Consider the following 22,496-nt stretch of genomic DNA (forward strand, 5'->3'; position numbering starts at 1 on the left):
GGAAGACAGGGATCAAGGAAGGGATGATTGAAGAAGGGAAAGAAAAATTCAAAGGGATGAGCATTTAATTGAGAAGGGCTTACTAGCACCTTTTGGTGGGGAACTGCTTGATGAAATTGTGCATTTTCATTTAGCCACAGACACTATAGCGACAAAAACTCATACTTGAAAAAAACCCCAAACACCACAAACCAAACCATAACCCAACTTGTTTGGTTCCCAGTCCTGATCTATTAAAATTTATTTTAAAATCTATTTCCCATAAGTTTCTCATGATTGAGCTCCATAGGACATTGTGCCTGTCACTACTAACAAGGTCCCTTCCAACCCAAACCCTTCTAGGATTCTATGATTCATCTCTTTACAAAGTTTTGATATAAGGTTCTGATTGCTTTATAAGATTAGGCTTCATTTTTATTTCACATTCTAGTTCTATACAATTTACTTGCAATGATCTAAAAATCATCCATTCCCAATGGATGTAGATCCCTCAGGTCCCAAGGGTCTAAAACAGACACTGCAAAAATCAAGGGACTTCCTGCACAGGAGCCCAGGATGTCCTTTAACTGTTTGAGGAGCAAAGTGAGCGTTCAAACCCGAAATGTTTTGCAGTACTACCTTGCCTTTTAGCGCACCCAGCAGCACGCACAGCCAGAACACGGCTGCTTCTCGTAGCTTCTCCCCAGCGTCACCACTAGAGGCCAGCGAATCCTCAATCACCCAGCACCTTCCAGGGACAGCCAGCCCAAAGGCCAGCGTTAAACCTGGCCTCAGGAACCCCCCCAACTCACTTCCCTCCTTGCAAACCCTGCTTGTGCCCCCTCTTTATCAAAAACGCTGCAGCATCTTCATGCTCTCTTCCTGCAGCTCTGCCTCTGCACTGCGAGGGATGTGTCAGACTTGGGAGATGCCTTTCAGTGCCTTGCTCAACCTCACATTGCATCAGGATTTTGTGATCATTCAGGAAAGTGCTTGGAACAGGCAACCTTTAAGCAAGAAAAAGGAGAGGGCTGCATGGCTCCTGCTGCTCTGAATAACAAAGAACGGCACCTTTGTGCCCTTAATGTCAGGTAAAATCATTCAGGGAAGAAGCTGAGATGAAGACTCAGATGACACACTGTTTCTTCTGATACAACTCAGTTTGTGAGAGTGACAACAAATGCTGTGTGGCTCAAAATTGTCCAAAACTCTATTTAAACATAAAGATAATGAAGAGAAACCACCATAAGCTCTCTGAAGCAAAAGTGTATTTGTGCAAACCCCTGCAGCACAACAGACTCACCCACAAGTTATGTATTAGTCCATTTTACAGACATGAGCCCTCCAGGTAGATTTTTGGCATAACTGCAACTCACATTTATCATGGTGTCCAACCAAAAACCAAACCAGATGCAAAACAAAACCACTGCTGCTCCTGCTTTGACCTTGGCTTCCCAAGCAGCACATGAGCCTTACCCCTTCCTAGCATGACAAACCTGACAGAGAGTAGAGGAGAAGGATGAAGCCATGAGCTCCTGGTATAAGAGTGCAACAGAAATGGGAAGATGAGAGCTTTGGGGATCTGGTCTCCTGGGTAAGAAAAGCACATGATAAATCTGCAGGGGGAGAAAAGGATGAAGGCATGTGTGCCCTGTCCTGCTGATGTGGGTGGGCTGGCAGTGAGAGTGCCTCCAGCTGCTGCACTGAGCACTAACCAAGGAACTGCATTTGGAACTGCTGGTAAACCTTGTGATGGCAGAAGAAAACCCTCCTGGGCCATCAGCTCCAACGCAGAATTTACAGTCACGACTTGCCCAGCCCCAAAAGATCTTTGTGTTATAATTTCTTCTAACTACAGGCCTTGGCAGGATACCATCCAACAGATCCATGGGCTGCACAAAAGGAATTAAAGAACAGAACGACTTCTTCCACTGCAATAACAACTCCAGGACTTAACTGAGTCATCAGGCACTGTGAGCCAGCCATGGCTGTGTTGCCAAGTGGGTTGGCTACGTCAGAACAGCTTTCCACAGGCTGCTGGCAGAGTGACATGCCATGCCATGCTGTGTCTGGAGCTGTCAGTCACCCCTAGGGAACACCACAGTGGTACCATTTTGTGTTTGCATTGGGGTCCTTTTGAACACAAGTTGGGGCACAGCCCAGCACCCCTGCAAGCCTCTCTTCAGCAAGCTGTTTTTCCAGAGCATGGGACACCATAACTTCAGTCTGATGCTGTGAGCACATTGCAAACTCCACGGATGTGGAAGCATTTCTGCAGAGACAAGAAAGAGCCACAGGAAGGGAGCAGGTGATGAGACAGTGCCCACAACAAGCTCCAGATGAACAACTGAAACCAAACAGGCTGCCTTTCCTTGCAGCCTGAACTACATCATGCAGGCTGTCTCTTTTAGAATCTTTCACCTTTGGCTTTATTTCCAGAAAGCAGGTATTTTTATTGTCACTGATGTCACCCTATAAACTTCATTTCCCAGAAAACTCACAGCAATGAGGACCCCAGTGTAGCTTTGGTGCCTCAGTCCCACCTATTTAAATTATTTCTCGGCTCTCCCTCCTGCATGGCTGATATCTTTGGAGCCTCTCACAACAGCTGTGACTTCAAAATTTATTCTGAAGTATGTTACCAGTTTAGACAGAAGACTCTTTGGGACTTTGCACAGTATCACATACACGCTTGGTCGCCTCACAAACCCTGTTCTGCTTTCCGGTGCTCTTCATCTTTGGTTTTCATTTTACGTTCTTGGCTCCAGCTTTTCACGTGAATGTAATAAAACCCACCGACCTCTTCCACTAAAGCCCCATAAAACTAATTAAGCACCATGCTTTGGATCACTACAGAAGTGAATTGCAAGAAGTCCATGTGTAACGAGGAGCACTGAAACTTTTGGGAAAGACTGCAGGTCAGGATTGTCCTTTTTAACGCTCTGTCAGCTCATACAGCAAGGCTTGAGCTTTGGAGATGAATGATCACTCACTGATGAATGCAATGATCACTCCTTCAGACAGGAGCTAGAGAAGAGATCAGGGAGGTGCATCTGAAAGCTCTGAGTTTGCAGATGTTACGTGTGGGATGGGCTCATGCAGCCACACACCTAAATAGGCAAGTTCTGGTGACAGAAGATTTCTCTGGGTCTGATGCAATCCCTTCATTCTGCAGCACTACAATGAGGCATTCAAGTAAGCAGATCAGCAAGTCTACACATAGGATTAAAGGTCAGGCCTTATGTGCCTTCAAATGCTAATATCAGTTAAGTAACAGCTTGGAAAAAATCCCTTTTTTGGTACATCCCTGCCGCTGCCTCCTGCCACATCCGACATCGCTGAAGACTGGAAACTGTGTTGTTTTTCCTCAGGGCTCTGAAATGCCACTAGCCATGATATAAATACCCACAAAGCTCCCTTTCTTTCAGTCAGATGACAACTTGTACCTTATTATTCTTGAAGTACAGGGCTTATTTTTAAAGAAGGGGAAAAATAGAGGGGCAGTGATTCCATAATCACATATCAACAGCAGAAGTGTTGAGTGGTGCAGGGCAAGGAAACGTGGAAAGCAGCAGCAGCCAGTGCCAAGCTAATCCCCACAGACAGGGAAAGACATCCCAGGAAAATGATGGCAGTTTAGTAGTATTTATGGAGCAGAGCAGTCCTATCAGATGGGAACATTTCTGAATGCTTCCATAGCAAACATGCAACAATTATTTTCCTTAAAATTCCAAATGTGTTCATGAGCGGAGAATATTTTCCAAAAAGCAGGCAATGGGCAGAATCAGAAAATTATTTCCCAGAGATAATGGGTGCTTCAGTGTCATTAAGTCCCCAACAGCTCTCCTACAACCAGAAAAGCAGTGAAAAGAACAGAATTACCAGAAACCAAGCCAACAAAACTACATTAAAGGCAAATTCATGCCTTCAGTCTCTGCCAAAAAGCACTCTCTACTTACCATCAATAAAAACACAGAAATAACCCTCCATCCCAGTGATGACAAGAGCACCCCTGGCACGCCTCAGAGCTCCTTTTTCTGAACTGCACTATTCCTATGGTGAAATCAAGGGCTAACTGAAGTACTTGCCAAATTTTCCTCCACTTTATTAGGGTCCATATTCTGTTCCTAGTATTTCCAGCAAGGAGCTGCCAAGCAGCTGAGTAACTAATGTGGTGGCCAAGTTTGTATGCTGGGAGGAATTTTTTTCCCCTGAAGAGAGATTAGTAGGAGCCCTAACACCTTTTGACAACAGGTCTGCTTGCCCAATGTCAATGTTTCCACAATGTTTTATGTACTTGCCATAGAGACAGGATGAGAGAAAAGCATTTTAGGTAAGTGTTGTCATCTGAGAGCCTGTCAGAACCCCAACCTACCCAGCTGTGCATGACCACACAGTCCAGTTTGAATAACCATCAGTTCCAACCTTAATAAAGCAGGTTGAAACAAGCCTTACTACTGACAGGAAGCTTCAAAGATAAGTAAGAACCACAAGTCCTTCCACTGAACTTCCACCATCTCAAAGCTCATGAAGGGATTCAAGTGCAAGATGTGGCAGAAAAGGAAATACACAGTGTCTCAACATGCTCCATTCCCTCAAATCTTGGAACAAGGCAGGATTTCTGCAAAAGGAGTCACTAATGGGAGTGAAAAGAAGCAGCAACAGTGGCTCTGTGACACACAGCTGGGTGGGTATGTGCACTCAGTTCAGACAGCTGTTGAAGGTGAAGACCTGCACAGGCATTGGAGCAATGCTGGCCCAGCTGCAAGAGGGGCAACATCCCAACATCTGCACAGGGCAGAGGAGGAGAGAGGTCAGCCACTGAGGGGCTGCTAGAAAAAGCACAACCAAGGCAACTCCTATTTTCTCTCAAGCTGCCATACAGAGCCCTTGTTTGCATTTCTTATTTCTCAAACCAACTCCCAGCCACGTGCAATGGTTTCTGATCCAGCCAAGACCAGAACAGTGCAGACAAACACTATCAAAAACTGCTCAAAGAGAAACTTATCACAATGCCCAAATTCACCTGGAAGAGGAAGGGACTCTCCTCCTCCAAGTTTGTACAGACAATCACCACACTGCCCCAACACAGAAAACACAATGCTCATGGTAAAATATTAGGAAAATTCAGCACATACTGGGTGCAGCAATGCAGACTGCCATGCTACAGAGAAACATGATGCTCTCAGGGTTGGTTAATTTTTTCTCTGAATCACAACACACTTAGAAATATGACCTGCACACATTATACTAATTTTGCCATTTTGTTTCAAAGCACAATGTGGGCTTCCTTTCTAGGAAACCTCTCATAGCTACTGTGAGATCCAGCAGCACTCACTTGCCCCTCTAAATCACTCTGTGGCATGGCTCCATTTCAGCTAAGAGGTACCTACATTTTCGTGGTCAGCAACAGATCCCTGGTGCAGCAGGTGGCATTTAAAGTGTAGAAAGTGTGAGCAGATCCTTTGGGATGAGAGGCATGCCATTCATGTAGGATGTTATTACAGAGGTAAGTATCTGGTGTGAATTCTTCCCGTTACATATCATAGCCACACTCAACAAAGTTCAGTCCACATGTAATGGGCAGCCCTCAATTCAGCTGAATCCAGTTGCTCTCCTCCAGCAGCTGCAGGCAATGATAACCAAATTCTTAGATGGAAATCTAATATCCTGGGTAGGAGGTAGAGAAGGCTTAGTCAAACCATCAGGTTTCAGAGATCTCAGAAGCTCTCACGCCAAGCGCTTACAGCCAAAACACTACCTGGAAAATCCATTCTGCACAGAATAAAGTCATAAAAGGTTTAAGTAGGTGAAAACAGTATTTTAGAAGCTGGCAGAAGCCATGACCAGTGCCATGGCTTTCTCAGATTCCAATGTATTTGGCACTGTAATACACGTTCTTCACAAGATCTTTAATTTTTCTAGCATAGGCCAATCTTGCCAATCTAACCTATTAACTTTCCACTACTCTTTTATTGAGTGGCAGTGATCAGACACAGTCTTAAGACCAGTTTTCCACTCTCCCAGTGAAGAATCTCATGAGCCACAGGGAGATTAAAGTAAAAACTGTTCAGTCAGGTGCAATTTTCATGTCCTATATCCTCAAAGAAATGCAACTCTGGCAATTTTTGTGCTTGTTGTGTGTGCTTCCATTTCCCTACCATCAGTTTGTCAGCTCTGGGAGAAGGAATCTCTTAAAATTTAGAGATGGGAAGTCTGAAGGTATCTGCTGTTCACTCCTTACAGGTGAGGTTTGAAAGATTTTCCCTTCCTCTGAATGAGGACTGTGTGTCTCTTCTGCCCTCAGCTAGAGGCATAGCTTTTCCCCAGCAGCTGCTGGGAAGCTTTGCTGAGAGCTGTGATGGGCTGGGAGAAGGGTCATCTTGCTGCTCAGAATTTCTCACATGCAGCAGTCTCACCTTGACACCAAGAGGAAAGATTAACCTTTAAAACTCAAAGAGTGAGAATCAACGTTTTGTCCACTACCAGAGCTGCCAGCCAGATTCTTAAATTTTTGCACTAAGAAAACATGTCAGGAGCAATTTTTAAGTGGGGAGGAATAAACCATCAGATGAGCGAATGCCTTAGCAGCCAAGGGCTGTCTCCTCTGCAACCAGCAGGAGACAAAATACAGAATGCTACTGTTCAACAAGCCTGGCATCTCCCAGCAGGACGGGATCTCTGGCTGACATCATTCCCACCCCTTCAATTCCTTCCCTAGGAGAGATCTGACTTGTTTGTGCAAGAGTCGGCCGGCGGCGAGCAAGGTACAGCAGCCTCCCTGCTGCAGCTGAGCTCCCAGACAGCTCTGCCAACTTCCCCTGGGCCCAAGTCCATACATCTGCCCTGTTCTTGCAACGTCACCACTGTGCCTATCTCCAGCTCGGGAGATTTCACAGCAGGGCTGAGACTACGGCAGAGATCAGCCAAGATTTCCCTTCTCACCTCCCCGTAACACACGCAATTCCAAACCCAAACCTTTCCCAAGGCCTGTGCTCACACATTTGCCACCCTGACGTTTCCTCAAAGGCCTCAGTGTTCCCTGGTACCCAAGGGCTCTGCAGAAGCTCCAGAGCACAAATTCAGTTAGGCCACAACCGTGCGAGCAGTTGCACCGAGATTTTATTTTCAAAAGGAAAAATTATGGAGCTGTTCCAAAAAAGAAACCGCAAGTCTTAAAATCTTACGACTAGTTTAGTGAGCAGATGCTGAGTGTGCCAACAGTCTCAAGCTTTCTTGCAAAGTCCTAAAAAATGAGAGCTAAGGAGCTAATGGCAGAGGCAAAAATTAGGCATAAAGCTCACAGGGTAATTCTGACTAGAAAGCAGAAAGTTGCACCAGCTTGCTGTCATCGAGCAGCTTCTTTGAGCAAAAGGTGTGGGAGCTCTTAATAGCAGTTTAAAGCTACCAATTAGCTTGAGCACTACTGAGCTCCTCTAAGCTCCTTACTTGCTGCATAGCCGATTGCTCAATGTTAAACTTACAGAGGGTAACTGATCCTCGCCTTGCTCTCTGTCCCCGTCCTCCTGGGCTGTGCCCAGCCCGGCTCAGGGGACACAGCGTGCAAGATGTGCCTGTCAGGAGACATCAGCACCTTCTCAGATGGATCAGTGCCAGCAGCTTCCAATCAGGCAATCGGTGAGCAGTTGGTGGCTCAACAAGTGGAACCAGAAATGACAGCCCAGCCAAGGTGGGGACCGTACAAAGCACGCAGGTGCGCCCTGCGCTCGGCCCGGCCTCCCCGCGCGCCCGCGAACAAGGGGCTCTTTGTGCGGCCTCGTCAATCTCATGACATCACCGCAACAGAAGCTGCTGTCCCTGTAAAAAACCAATTTGGTTCCCAGGATAACTAAGATTTCAAATAACCTGCAGTTGCTTGAAGCCATGGCTGTGACCCTTCCTTTCCTTCTTATTCAGGTCTCGTTCCCTGCCCAGGACCACTCATCTTTGCTCCTGAATATTAAGTACATTTTTCTCTCACAGTTAAATTCCCACTTGGCCTACAAAACACTTTGGAATCTCAAAACAGAAATGGTTATTACAAACCTGTAGAGAGGATTATAAAAGATTACATGCCCCTATTACATAGCTGCCAAGTTCTGAGAAGGTTCTCAAGTGACACTTCTCCCTAAAGCAAGGAGAGGCTTTCATGAGAGGTTTAGAAAGCAGAAAATGGCGAATAGCAGAAAAGTTAATTATTCGTGGGAGGAAAAAAAAAAGTCTGCAGTTTTTCCTCCTAATTTATGCATGGTCCTTTTCTTATCCAGCTCTATGCCCTTCACCTTGCTCTGTCCTCTGCAGTGCTTGCTCTCACCAACCCCTAATCTCCATCTCACAGCCTCTTCAGCACCAGGCATCCAGAGTGGGCTGTTCTCTCTTCATTCTTTATTTTTTGCAGCAGTGCAGGAAGAAGACAAAAGAAAAAATGTCCTGAACTTTAAAAGGACCTTGGTCCAAGGCAGCTGTGCAAAAAAAAAAAACCCAACAAACAATTTAAAAGCAAAAGCTGCTCAGTTCCTGCACACATTTTTGGTGCACACACACAAAAATGTACCAGTGTACCAGGGGTCACAATTAAAGATGCGTGGCAAAAGGGGTGCACAGAGCTTGGCAAAAGCACCAAATCACAAAAACACCAAAGTTCACAGACTGCTTTACCCCCCACCCTTGCCAAGAAGGCATCAGCCAGATGGCATTCATCTGTCACAGACCACTTTCAAAAGAGCAGGACCCTTCTGCTTTTTCCTGTCAAGGAGGGAGGTATGGGAAGGGCAGAGGTAGGGAAGCATTTCTGCAGAGACAAGAAAGAGCCACAGAAAGGGAGCAGTGATGAGACAGAGCCCACAACCAGCTCCAGATGAACAACTGAAAAGCAAGCAGGCTGTCTTTCCTTGCAGCCTGAACTACATCATGCAGGCTGTCTCTTTTAGAAGCTTTCACCTTTGGCTTTATTTCCACAAAGCAGATATTTTCATTGCCACTGATGTCACCCTATAAAATTCATTTCTCAGAGCAATGGCAGGATGGCTGAACTCCCCAGCTCTGAAACTCACCTCTAGAGAAACACACCCTATGTTATCTCAAACCAACCCTCCCTGTGTGTGGTGGTGTTCATGACAAGAAAGAATAAGGGAGAAATAAAGAACAACATATTACAAAAAACCCATGAAGGTCTCACATGATGCTTTAAACACTTGCTCACCCTGCCACCACTGCACAGTCAGTTGCTGACGTACAATTTTAGCTATTTTCAGACTGAATGTTTCTTGACTGTTTCTGGGTAGACACACAAGCTATTAGGTGCCTTTTTTTGGGTTTGGGCTTTTTCTTGCTTTAAAAGACTATGGGGGAAAGAGGACTTGTGAGCACTGCTGCTGTCTCATAGAAGGAAGTTTATTTCCCTTGTCAAAGGAAGAGTTCATAGGACACTAAAATCTGCTGCAATAATGTGCATGTTTTGCATATTTTGCAGGTCATTCAGGCATATAGGCTAAAGTTAGCTTTTGTATTTTAACCACTTAAAACAAATGACTAAGGGACCCCCTCAAGGGGTTCAAATATCATGTACAAGAAGCCCTGCAGTACTCCCCTTGCTATTTAGACAGACCCACTCTGCTTCCTTCTGGCATCTTCAAAATGTTTTCAAAAGGACCTGGAACCACCAGGTTATTACACACGAATTTGTTGATTTGACCTACTTAGAAGCAAAAGCACCAGAATGCTCCTCATTCCATTTTCCTCATTAACATCTGAAAAGCCTTCCTGTATCTCAGTAAATCAACATTAATACTCAAAAGATGGGACTTTTTTCATCATTACTGAGAATGGCACAAAACTTTATAGAGGAAGGAGACTGGATCTTATAAAAGTGCAATGGGGATCCTGAGCCACATTTACATTTATGCAAAGAGATGTCTTGTGGCAAATAACCTGAACCCCACATTTAATGCAGTATGGCAATGACCTGTAGTACCTCTTTCATCAGCTCTACCCTTTAACCTTCAGTTAGAGGTTATGTGAGGTTGGTTTCCCTGTGTAATTTAACCCAGCTACTGCACCTGGTTTAGGGAGGGAAACTGGCTTGGGGAGAAAAATCCCTTTTGGTTCAGCATAAGGAGGTCACCACCAAGATGGTCAAAGCAGGACACTGAGCTGCAGGCTGGCATCAGGGCTCAGGAACACCCTGACTCAGAGTGCTTTGCTCTCCTCATTACCACACAGCGTCAGGATTGGCAAACCAAGCTTCATTTTGTTCCAAAATTTCAGAATACAGTGGGTGATTTCTTTCTTCTTGCTTACTCTGCGTGATATTGCCCAGAGAAGCTGTGTGGAAGTTTCAAAAACCAGGCTGGGCAGGGCTTGGAGCAATCCAGTCTAGAGGAAGATGTCCTTGCCCAGGGCAGAGGGTTGGAAGTGGAGGATCTTTAAGATCCCATCCAACCCAAACCCCTTTGGGATTCTGTGCTATGGGAAGCCAGCTGGGAAAGTAAGAGGCAACACAGGAAGAAGTAACAGTGCCAGGCAGAGAACTGCAAGTGCTCAGCTAACCCTGTGCCAGGGGAAGGATGTTTCCTGCAGACCAGCCTGGTTGGGACATTTTTGCCATGCTGAGCTCCAGGCTCCTGAGGTAGCACCTGAACAGGAGGAGCAGGCTCCCCACGCTTTTGGCAAACCCCAAGCAGCATGATTAATGTATCCTTTGAGCATGGGCTGGCTAATTAAAAGGATCTGGAGGTAGGGTGCAGAATTTCAGGTATTCTTCAGCTGGGTTTTCCCTCTACTTAATGTTTCCTTCTCCTTTCAGTAGCTCAGGCTGTGATGAACAAAGGCCACATCCTCACCCCAAACACTCATTATCCTTGAGCCCTCACCTTCTCACTTTCTTCCTCCTTACTCCTGCTCTGTTCCTCAAAACTTGTAAAATATAAAGCTCATGAAGACCAAAGCTTTTGTTCTTCATTACACTGCTTTTTAGCTGATTTGTATTTTCAAGATGGATTTTTATACCTAAAAATTTGTATTTTAAATTATATTTTAATTTATGTTTACATCTAATGCCTAAGCACAAACACGCACTTCTCCCCAACTGTCCTCCCTTCTGAATGTTTTGCAAACTGACAGCACAAAGCTCCCAGGGCAAATCCAAGCCCCTTTTATCTGAAAGGTACTCCTCTCCAAAATCCTAGAACGAGAACACAAACTCAACAAGGATAAATAATAACCAGTGGAGAGAAAATGCCTGTCCTACAGCAATGCTAAAGAGAAATTTATAGGTCACAACCTTGCAGAAACAGGCCTGGTAACATCTAATTAGCAGTCCTACTGAGCAATTGCATCTCATAACAGTGAACCCAACCAGACTGGAGGAAAGTGAGAAGGGAATTTTTATAGAAACACAATAATTACAATATTTTGAAGAGATTTGCTGCATGTTGCTGTTTTGTGGGGATCCCCTCCCCAGTAGGAATAATCAACCCACACAAGTGATTTAATGAGTTATAACTGAATTACATTTCACTCCTATGGGGAAACAATTTAGAAGGGCAGCACAGATTTTTATTAATTATTTTATTTTTAAATTGAAATGCTAAGAATTCTGTTTGCTGCCAAAAGATGGGTGGAGGAGCCAAGGAAAGTTCACATACCCAGGAGACTATTAACTAGAACCAACTTGGACAATGCATTTGAGAAGCATTTCCTTCCAGCTACTGTAGGGAGCTGTCCTTAACATGCCTTTACTTAAGCAGCCAACTTTCCACCACTGAGTACAATGAGATTTCAAAACACACAAGAAATCAGACTATAAACAAACACAAACATCCCACTTAGTGACATAACAAAAGAAAATCCGGGGCAAAAAGCTTCAGCTTCTCTATTTTGTGTCCTTCATAAAACAGCTTGGCATTTTTGACAAATTCTGCTCCTCTTTTTTTTTTCTTCCCTTTTTTGCTTATTTTTTTTAGTGACAGTATTAGCACATTACTGGCTTAGCTGCCTAAGTAATGGCGCTCCTGAACAAAAAATTATTTCTGGGGGTTGAGGGATGAATCTCACCCAATATGGAATTGGAGGGATGGGGTTCCAGAGGAAACAAGCAGCTGAAGAGCAGGAATGAGGCAGCAGCAGCAGCAGGGCCAGCAGGAAGGAGTGGTGAACTGGGCAGAGCTGGTCCCTGCCAGCAGCACAAAGCAAGAACGTTGAAAATACGTATGAAGATCATGTCACAGAGAGCAGGAATGGCAAACAGATGAGAGGCAGCCCCAAAGAGTGAAAGACTAAGGAGCAACTCCCTTTCTTCAAGAGTTTTGGTTTGCCAGAGACAGATGGTGCTGCTTCCACATGGTTAGAGCTGGATGGTACCCTACCCCCCAACCCTTGATGGATGTCAAGCTTATTTTTGTAAATCTCTGGTGATAGAAACCATCCATGGCTTCTTGCTCATTTCCCCCTCACTACTTTGCCAAAAACTTCCAGCTCTGCTTTCCTTGCCACATCGACAGTCTGGTATATTTGTCCTGCTCTCAGTGACTAATGATGATTGTGCACATCCCTTGTCTTTGCAAAAGCCTTTTTTAACAATAGCACAAGAACTGAAAACGGTACCTCAGTACCTGGGACCATTTTTTTAGCCCTGAAGCAATCAGACATGATGATGAAAAGAAAAGAAAAAAATCTATTTTTTTCCCCCCAAACTCTCATGTGATTAAAATCCATTAAAATGCAAACAGACATGAATTTTATTTTATCCATCAGTGACCACACTTCACTATCCCTGGGCTATGGCTGTCTCTTTGTGAATTCTCTGCACGTAAGAACAGCCAAGCTCTAGGTTTAGGAGCAATCAATCTAGCAAACCTCACTAAATATATATGTGTGTGTATGTTTTATAATGATTTCCATTTTTCACGTTGATTTACATTGATCATTGGAAAGCACATTCAGCTTCATGTTTGCTTAGCTCTGAATAAACAAAGCGAAGGCTGTTGGGTATCCAAAGACAAATGAGACATTACAGATGTAGACAAAACCTATCATCACCCTGAAAGCATTTCTCTTTGAAATTATATAGCCATGCAGAAGTTATTCAGAGTGAGATTGCTGTATGTGTTTTTAATTCAGGCTGGGCCTGTTGGGGGCAGGGAGGGAGTCTGATGAGCCTCTCTGCTGTCACTTTCTCCCTTCTGCATACCTGATAATTCAGAAATGTCTGACTCTCCAAGGATGTTATTTCTTTCCCTTGCATTCCCTAATTTCCACTTCTCAGGATAGGTCTCCTTAGGTCCATATGTCTCACTGCATTTACAACACACCCACCTGGATTTTTACCATTGAAATTACAATGAGCACATCAGCATCCATTTGAACATGCAATTCCACATCAAGCACAACCATGCAAATCCAGCACAGTTAGTGCCCCAGCTGGCTTCACACGGCACAGGAGTATTTCTTTCTCAACTGCAGACCTTGTCCCCTTTTGCAGATAAAGCCCCCCTGTTTCAGGGCTGTGTTGGAAATGATAGTTTCCACAGTAACAGTAGGAAGGTGTCAGAAGTCTGGGTACATATGCTGCACAGCACAGCCAAGCTCCTGCATTTGGTGGCTGCTGGCTCTACAAGATGCTACATATGCACCCAATAAATTGCTTTGGTTCCTGTGCAAACAGAAATTTTTCAATTAGTACGTTTGAGCCATTCATGTCTTTTGTCAAAGTAACTCAAAACTCCTGTTCTACACATATCATTCCCCCCAGAAAAAATAACAATGCATTTTACAATTATATTTAAGGACATTCACTTCTCTTTATAGGCATGAGGCATTCACAGAAAACTCAAAAGAAACTCCACAATGAAGAAGGGAAAATAGATTTTCTGGAAAGAAGTCTTTCCCTTTTAGAATATATCCAAGCAGGAGCTAAGGAACTGCCACTATAATGAGCTCCTTAGGCAGGTTTGGTGGCAGCATCCACCCTGCTGCTGTGGGTCCAGCAGCTGAAAATACCTTGTTAGCACAGCTAAAGCAGTGAACACAGCAGCCACAGCAGTGTCTGTGTGAGGAGGGGGACAACAGCATTAGCAGAGCTGTGTTGGGTATGGACAGACCCCACAGCAGCCCCAGCTCCCCAGCCCTGGCCTGTGCTCAGCAGCACTTGCGTGTAGGAGGGCACCAGCCTGATTTTGGATTTTTCAGGATTTGTCTCTGCACTGCCAAGATGCAGAAAATTTTGCACCACCTTTTCCTGACATGTGTTGGTTTGCTTTTTCCTTAGTATTAACAACATAGACTGATTGTGCTGAAGTACCAGGGTGACTGCCCCGGACGTTTTCTTGAGATTATGTAGTAACAATAAAAGATAGAAAAAAGACATATAAAAGATATACAAACCTCTTGATGCCCAACCCCACAAAGGCACAAGGGTCTCACCTGCCAGGGTACTCAACACTCTCCTAGATGCCCCGTGCTTTCAACCAGCTCTTCTGGACTGAAAGGCTTTTACCAACACAGATCAGCCCTAACACTGTTTTACCATAAAGAAGAGCCAAATTACCACATGACAGTTGCATATGCAAGTGGGATGGGAGTCACAGTTGGAAATAATGAAAACCAACATCAAGACAATTTGTCTCTGCCACAAAAGATGGAACACTTATCCCTTCTTTCCCCCCTCCTTTTCAAAACTTTATCCCAATTTCTGTAAGAGTAAGTCTCAGTATCATTTAAGTACTATGTCAATAAAGGAACAGGCTATCATACAAGACATCAGTGGCTTGAACCACACATTTTATCAGCTACAGGAGGGCTGACAGGAAACCTACAAATAAACCACAGTGCAGCCAGAATCCCCCCCTTGCTGAGCACCACGCGCTCAGCCAGCCCAGCCTGCACAAGCAGCACCACAGTACATCAGGCATGCAAGGATCCACTGCTTCACAAAGCTGGCAGAGGAAGTGGTTACTGAGAGAGGCTATTTATACAGGACACAGCCAAAATAGCCCATCAGAAATGTTAAAAAAAGCCCTGCGTGAGTGGAGATAACTGAAGGCAACTGGGAGCTGTTTGGATCTGTGTGTTCACCTTCTTCCCTTCACAGGCAGTTCTCTCAGGGCCACTGCCTGGATCTGTGCTGCCAACAAAGCCTCTTCTTGTGTACAAGTGCAGCCAGAACTAATAGGAGAGAGAAGGTAGATGGAGACACACTGCAAGAGGTTGGCAGATTTTTTTGTAGTACTGTGTCAAAACCTGCCAAACCTGCCTGCCAAAGCATCTGTGTCACTAAATGACTGTTAGAGGAAAATTGCTTTTAAGAGTATCTACATCAAAAGGGCTACTGTTTTTTCTATGAAAATGGGTTGTAAGTTCATAAGTGTAAGTAGAAGAAAATCGACAGCAACTCATCTTAGGATGAGTGAGGTGAAGCTAAAACTCTGACCATATTATCATCACAGAAATATCTGATAGTCTCAGAAGATTTTATTTGGGAGCAGTAAGGAAAGCTCCCAGGAAAGAAAGTTTTATAGTTTTTAAAGTTTTATTTATATATGTAAAACATGCAAAAGCAGCTGAAGTCAGACATAAAATGTCTGCTTACAACTTGCCATTGGACTTGACAGAGTACTTTCTTGCACCTTTTAGAAAGAGGGATTTGTCTTTGGCAAGGAAGGGCTAAAAGAATCAGAGATCATTGCATGATTAACAAATCTCAGGAACTAGAATTCAAACCTCAAAAAACATATAATTCTGATCCCTTAAGTCTCAAACCTATAGACAGCATCAACAGCAGTGTGTGGTGACAGCTGACACAAATAAATGCATTTGACTGCAGCAGTGGCTTTGCTCACTCCTGTTCTCACACATCACTGTCACTCATCTGGCTCCTCTCTGCAGCAGTTTCCAGACAAGTGGTTTTTCATAGAACCACAGAACCCCAGAATGGTTTGGATTGACAGGGACCTTAAAGATAATTTTGTTCCACCCCCTGTCATGGGCGGGGACACCTTTGACTAGACCAGGTTGCTCCAAGCCCTGATCTGGCCATGGATGCTCCCAGGGATGGGGCAGCCACAGCTTCTCTGGGCACCCTGTGCCAGAGCCTCATCACCCTCACAGAGAAGAATCTCTTCTGAATGTGGAAACTAAACCCACCCTCTTTCAGTTTAAAACCTTTACCTCGTATCCTATCACTACATGTCCTTACTAAATTCCCATGTTTTGAGAGAGATCTTCTATACCAAATGCACAGATTAAAATGACCAGCTTATTCCCCACATGGCACAAAGACAGGGAATGCTGACTCTCCAAAACATGAGCTTCTTTAAGAAGCTATTTTGGTAATTTTTTTTCTATCACCTTCTCTGTAGGAAATATTTTTTAACTTCATTTGAACAAGCGGCCCCATAAGTTGTAAAAAGCTCTCTCGCCCACAGAAGAGCAGATGTCAAGCTTCAGCTTTCCTCAGAGAAAGAGGAAAGGAGAGACAGTTGGTTTCGATGCTAACATGTCAAGAGTTTCATGCATTAGCCTATTGTTTACATAAACAGCTTCCTTTAAACAAGTGATGTTTTACAGGATTATGAAGTATTTATTTCAGAAGAGTCTAAAGAGTCTCTTGAGTAACTACCACAGAGAAAGTATCACCACAGAAAGCATAAGGCTAAATGATAATACAAGTTAATTAGTTAAAGCAGGCAATCAAGTAACTATAGCAAAGTAATGGGATAAATAAGTGCACAGAGATAATCTTGCACATGTTTACATCTAAAATGCCATCACTTTGAGTCCTAAATCACATACTGTTAGCATTGCAAATCTGCACCATTCGTTATTTGGAAAAAAACCAAAGGCCTAAACCCCAAATACTTTGCTCTGGGTTTGTTATTTTAAGGAAAAAAGGGTCAATGTGCCTCGGAAGCGTTCGCTCTGTGAGCACGCAGGCAATTCTCATCTCGCGCCAAGCTCCGTCGCGGGCAGCGGCTGTGCAAACGCAAACCAGGGAGCTTTGCCTGGAGAAGTCACCCTCTCACTGCAGGCCCCAAATGGGTGTGTGTCAGGAAGAGTTAAGGCTCCCATTTCCAGTGTCAAATAAGCTTAGCTGGAACTGAACCACTGGCTACACTTCCCTTTTCTGTACCCTCTGGCAGCTGCGATTTAGGGCTGTCTTGAAGAAGAACACATAATTTTGAGAAGAGTCTAACACAGTTTCTTTCACACTTCCCAAGCCTGGGCTTGCTGACCCCTCAAGGGGATTGGCAAGGACCAGTCTGGGCCCCTCCTGGGCTGTGGGGCAGGTGCTGACATCCCTCAGAAAGCCCTGGGATGTGAGCATCTCCCGCTGCCCTCCAGGACATCCTTCCCTGTTGCGTCTCAGAGCCCAAGTTTCTCTTTCTGGAGACCCCACAGCTGGAACACAGAGCTTTGTCAGAGACTCCAAACCCGCCTGCTCCAGACACAGCTTCTCCTTTGGAAAGCAATGACTGTTTTCCCTCCTCCAGCCACCTCTTTTTGACCCTGTCTGGCCTGTTATCAAAGGAAAAGCTTCTCCCACCAAAACCCCAGAGCTTTACTTCACCGGGAGTCCTTTCTCCTAATCTCCACACTTCCACTCTTTGGCTGCCTCTGAGAAAGCTGCATCTCTTCAAAGCCCTCTCTCCCTGCTAAGAAAACACAGGAGACAAGACGTCTCCAGGACATGATTACCCTCTCCTCAGATAATTCCCATGCAATAATTTCTCATGATCAAGGCAATCACAGATAATATTCCTGCATGCACCAGCTGTCAGACTGCTCTGCACAAGCAGCACAAAGTACAACGTCCCAACAGTCCCACAGATACAGGCCACAGAAATGGCAAAAAGGAACATAACACCCTGCCAGTCACTTGCCATGATTTCATGAGTCAGAAAAGAGCTCTCACAAACAGAAATATCCTCATTCATCCCACTGAATGTGAATTTTTGGATTCTGACAAAGTGGTGTGGGGATTAAATACATGAAAATCACAGGTCAATGCTGAAATTACTGCAACTGCTTGCACAGAGACATTGTCCGTTAAGTGGAATTTAAATCAGATCAGCATAATTTTATTGGCTTCAGATATTACAGTAATTATCTTGTGTTGTGTTCATAAATATTCAGCTGTTAGCATTAGCCTATAGCCCACATTAAACATTACAATGGTTGGGATGAACCAGGCAGAAGGAAGTAGTGGGGAGGGATGTTTAAGTGATACTTAAAGCTGTCAAATGCCAGAAATGTTTCCTGTGCATCCCCAGATCCCTGTAATTTCAAAGATACCATGTTAACATAACATTTACTACCATGAGACCACACTACAGTTTAAAAAAGAGAGAGAAACCAGGCAGCAATGTGTTATTTTTGTATTTATAACTACACAATTATTTTAATATTTATAACTACACAAAACTACAGTTTAATACAACGAGGGATTTTGTACAAGCAGCTATCTTGAATCTGCTCTGATAATTAAAAGTGCAGGAGTTTGAACATTAAGACTACACCTTTCCACAAAAACATCAGGTTTCACAGCACAAGGCATTTGCACAGCACTTAAAGGAACACTTAAATAAGCTCAATTGTGTAAAACTTCCCTAATAAAAACCCCACCAAAAATAAACTACTTAAGAGCAAGAGAGGTTTGGGAGTGGAGGAACATGAGTCAGTAGAAGGGCTTCTAAAATGAGCAAGTGGTTTTAAAAACATGAATACAGAAAAGCTGCTCCAATGAGTAATAAATACTGAATTCCTACTCAGGAAGAAACAGCTTTGTATTTTGGGAATTGCTGAAAGAAACTAAACAGGGAACTGCCTTGGTTTTGAGTTATAAATGGGAAAATATAAATCTCTAGATAAGTTTATATGGAAATATGTATGAAATGTAATTTAATAAACCTACAGTGTAAAGATCTTAAAGAGGGCAGAGTTCAAATTACTTTAGTGAATTATAAAAAAACCCAAGCACTTCTGGAAAAGCAAGGATATAAGATATTCTCTCACTCAAGGCACAAAAAATCCTCTAGAAAATGAATGAAAGCTTGAAATCAAAATTAAAAGACCAAAGAAACATATCTTTATCCAGGTGACAAAAGAGAAGGAAGGAATTCTGCAGAACTGTCTTTATAAAAACATTAACAAGAGAGTGATTGTGAAAACCAAACACACACTAAGTAAAAGAACCCAGTGTTTACCCTCATCCTCTCAACCCAAACCAGAGATACCCAGGGAAGATATAGGTAAGGCATTCTACTGGAGGATTATTTTGTCATCAGTCTACAATTAAACACACACCACCCTGAGATCCAGATAAGCAACAGTGAAATAAATGTTATCTGAGAACTCTCTCCCAAACCCATTCTCAAGAGTGTGAAAGGGTCACTGGTATTACTCAGAAATAATAAGAACAGGTGCAGCTGCTCACCCACAAGCCTGGATCCAAGGCTTTGTCTGCATAGCTCCTTCCTTATCTTCTTCTTTCCACCCATATCATGGTATGTTCTCAATCAACAAGTTTATCAGAACCACACTTCTCCTTCCTCAAGCTAACATATTTACTAGAAATTAATATGATATTAGGTTTCTTAAGTACTAAATTGCTGGATTAAGTATTTTCCTGACCCAGAGATGGGGCAACTGAGAGGGATTTTAAAATATTTTATTCTATTTTCAGTCTCATGAGAAGGGTGAGATGTTATAATTCGTGCTATTACCATCAGAAGCCAACTATTTCCTAATTACAATACAATAAAAGTGTTAAATAATAATAGTAAATAAATAGTAGTAATAAATAAATAGTAATATATATTTTATAGATATAGTAATATTACTATAAATAGTAATAATAATAATAATAGTGAGTATAAGGCCTTTTACCTTCAGGCTTTGCACATGCCAGGGGAAATGCTGGTTCCAAATGGCTGGCTCTAGGAGTGGTTAGAAATCAGCAGATATGCACCAAAATCACTTCATTCCCAGCCAAAGCCAGCCCAGGCTGCTCCTGGGAAGGCCCACGCAGCACACCAGGAAGGAGCTCTGCTGTTCCTGCTGAGTGCTGCCTCCATCTGTGCCCTCCTCCCCACAGCCACCCTGCAGTGCCATGCACTTGGGGGAGGCTCTGCAGCCAGCCCAGGCTCTGGGCAGAGCCAAAGGATGCAGCTCTCCTGGGGCTCAGCATCCTTTCATCGCCTAAGAGGATGAGTGAGTCCATCCAGGAGGGATTTGCACAGCCAAGAACTGATGAAACAGTGTCTGAACATGCCTCCTAGACTGTGAGACCAACTGGAAAATATTTACCCAGATCTTGTTTTTTCTTTTCTTTTTAAATCCCACTTCCCTCTTCAAGCTGCCATAAAAACAACTGCTCCTCTTTTGGGAGTTATGCATTTCCTGAAGAAGGGAACCATTCTGCCATTCTGGCACAGAGATGAAGCAAAACACAAGGAGCCAGGCAAGGAAGACAAACTTTTAAAAAAGTTGATAATCTCCAAGTATTTCAGAGGAAAGTGGAAATACTTTTAATTGAGTGAGGTGGTGGAAGTAGAGGACTTGGCTTTGTGGACAGAAGAGGGATGGAATGTGCACCCCTGGGTTCTCCTGGTCCAAGTCCAAAGTGTGCCTCTCCCACTGTGTATTTCACAACACAGAAAAGGTCTCTTGGGTTTCAGTCATTGTGACAAGAATTTCTGTCCAAACAGACATTTCCTGGGGCACTTTTGATCAAGCTTTTCTGTGTAAAGCTGTTTGCATACTTTGGAGAAACCCCATGTCTCACACCATCCTGTGGTTAGGTTTACCACAGATCTCAGCTGCATGAGGATTACCAAGTTCTGCTTCTTGAGGAAAACATCCCTTTACTTGGATTTTTCCTTGAACAGTAAACAGGACTATAGGCATGGAAAGACACCCTCTGCCACCCAAGCACCAAAACAGTCAGTGGACAATTCAGTGACCCTCAGTGAATTAAACTAGTGTGGTTTTTGGAAGAACACGAGATTTGATCCCTTCTGAGCATCTAGATTGTGGTTGAAGAACATAACAGATGGACATTTCTCACCCCTTTTGTCCTCAAGTCACCTCCCACAGACCTCAGCTATAAACCTCAGGAGCTCACAAGTTTTCCCACTGTTTTAGCAGGACTCAGCCTGCAGCCTTGCACAGGGCAGGAGCCTCTGCCCAGCAGCTCCAGCTAATGATGGCACAGGCAGCACTTTAAGGAAAAATAAAACCAGTGGAGAGCAATTAGTTGTCCTCTGACTGTATATCCCACACAGCTGCACCTCTTACAGGGTGAGCTAGCTCTGTTAAACACAAGCTGTCATCCACCTGAAGGATCAGAGATAGAATGTTTGTGATGGCAAAGGGTAAAAAGAAACCCCATGGAGGTGTTTGTCCATCCCACCAAAAGCTCTGTTTTCCTGTGAGGGGGCCCAAGCAGGACCTGGCTGTTGCAAGTGATGTTATGGGTGACTTCATCAAACTTATTTCCCCAAACACCTTCTCAGCTACAGTTTCCTCCCTCGAGAGAGTTTGACTTTTAATCTAGAGACCCATTGTTTTTCTCTCAGTTCCTGAATTGTGACTCCCTTTGCAAAACCAGTTTTGGCAGGCTCAGACAGAGGTTTGGCCCACCCAAAAAAGAACCAAAAGGATCTGCCACTGTCCCATAACTGACATGAAGTATTTACCAAGTGGTGCCTTCTCACAAATAGTCCTTTTCCTTTGTTTACTTTACACACTACTAAAAAGCAAAGCATCCCAACAACACAGAAACTGCAATACTTGTGAATTATGAGAGAACCATTTGGTATCAAAGAGCATCAGAACAGAGGAAAGAAGGATGCTCAGCCCTGCATACACTGTGGCATTTTGATCCAAATGCTCATATCACATAGAATACCTTCCCAGAAGGTCTCACCAACAGTGAGAGCCTGTAGTAGAAACCTTTGTTCCTAATCTGAATAAATACAGAGAAAAAACCAAACTAACTCCTTAATTAGAAGACTTCAACAGAAAAGAAAAAGAGGAAAAGTAGTTCTGTTACTTTCTGTTACCCCCACCATGTGTTCCACACAATCCATTAAGCATCATCAACCCAAATTTCTACTGAAAAAGGTCCTGGAGAAATGAACCAGTGACTGTAAATAAATAGGCTTGTACAGATATAGTCCTTCTTAGTTATTTCTTGGTTTTGGTCATTTGTTTTTGTTTTAAAGCAAGGTGGCAGCTTCCAATGACAAACACAAACCTGTCAGGGACATTTCACTGTGACTGAAAGACTGAACACCCCTGCAGACATAGGATATTCTTCTTTCACTACTACTACTGAATTTTTTGGAATATTGATGACTTGTCCAGCAGCCTCAACCATATCCAGATGTTATCAGGTTTTTAATATGATAATCTGGAGGACTCTGAAAGGTGCTGAGGTTTTGGGAAGCAAGAAAGTTGAAATTTGTAATAAAACCCAAAATAAAGTTTGTGGATTTTTTTCCAGGCATCATCAGTTACTG

General features: G+C 43.7%; 1 protein-coding gene across 8 annotated transcripts in view; it reads right to left on the minus strand.

Annotated features, from left to right (window-relative positions):
• RASAL2 (RAS protein activator like 2) overlaps positions 1-22,496 on the minus strand; it is a 164,911-nt gene that overhangs the window by 83,640 nt on the left and 58,775 nt on the right. The gene's annotated exons all lie outside the window — the stretch shown is intronic.

The sequence above is a fragment of the Agelaius phoeniceus genome, chromosome 8, assembly GCF_051311805.1.
Source record: "Agelaius phoeniceus isolate bAgePho1 chromosome 8, bAgePho1.hap1, whole genome shotgun sequence".
Taxonomy (NCBI): Eukaryota; Metazoa; Chordata; class Aves; order Passeriformes; family Icteridae; genus Agelaius; species Agelaius phoeniceus.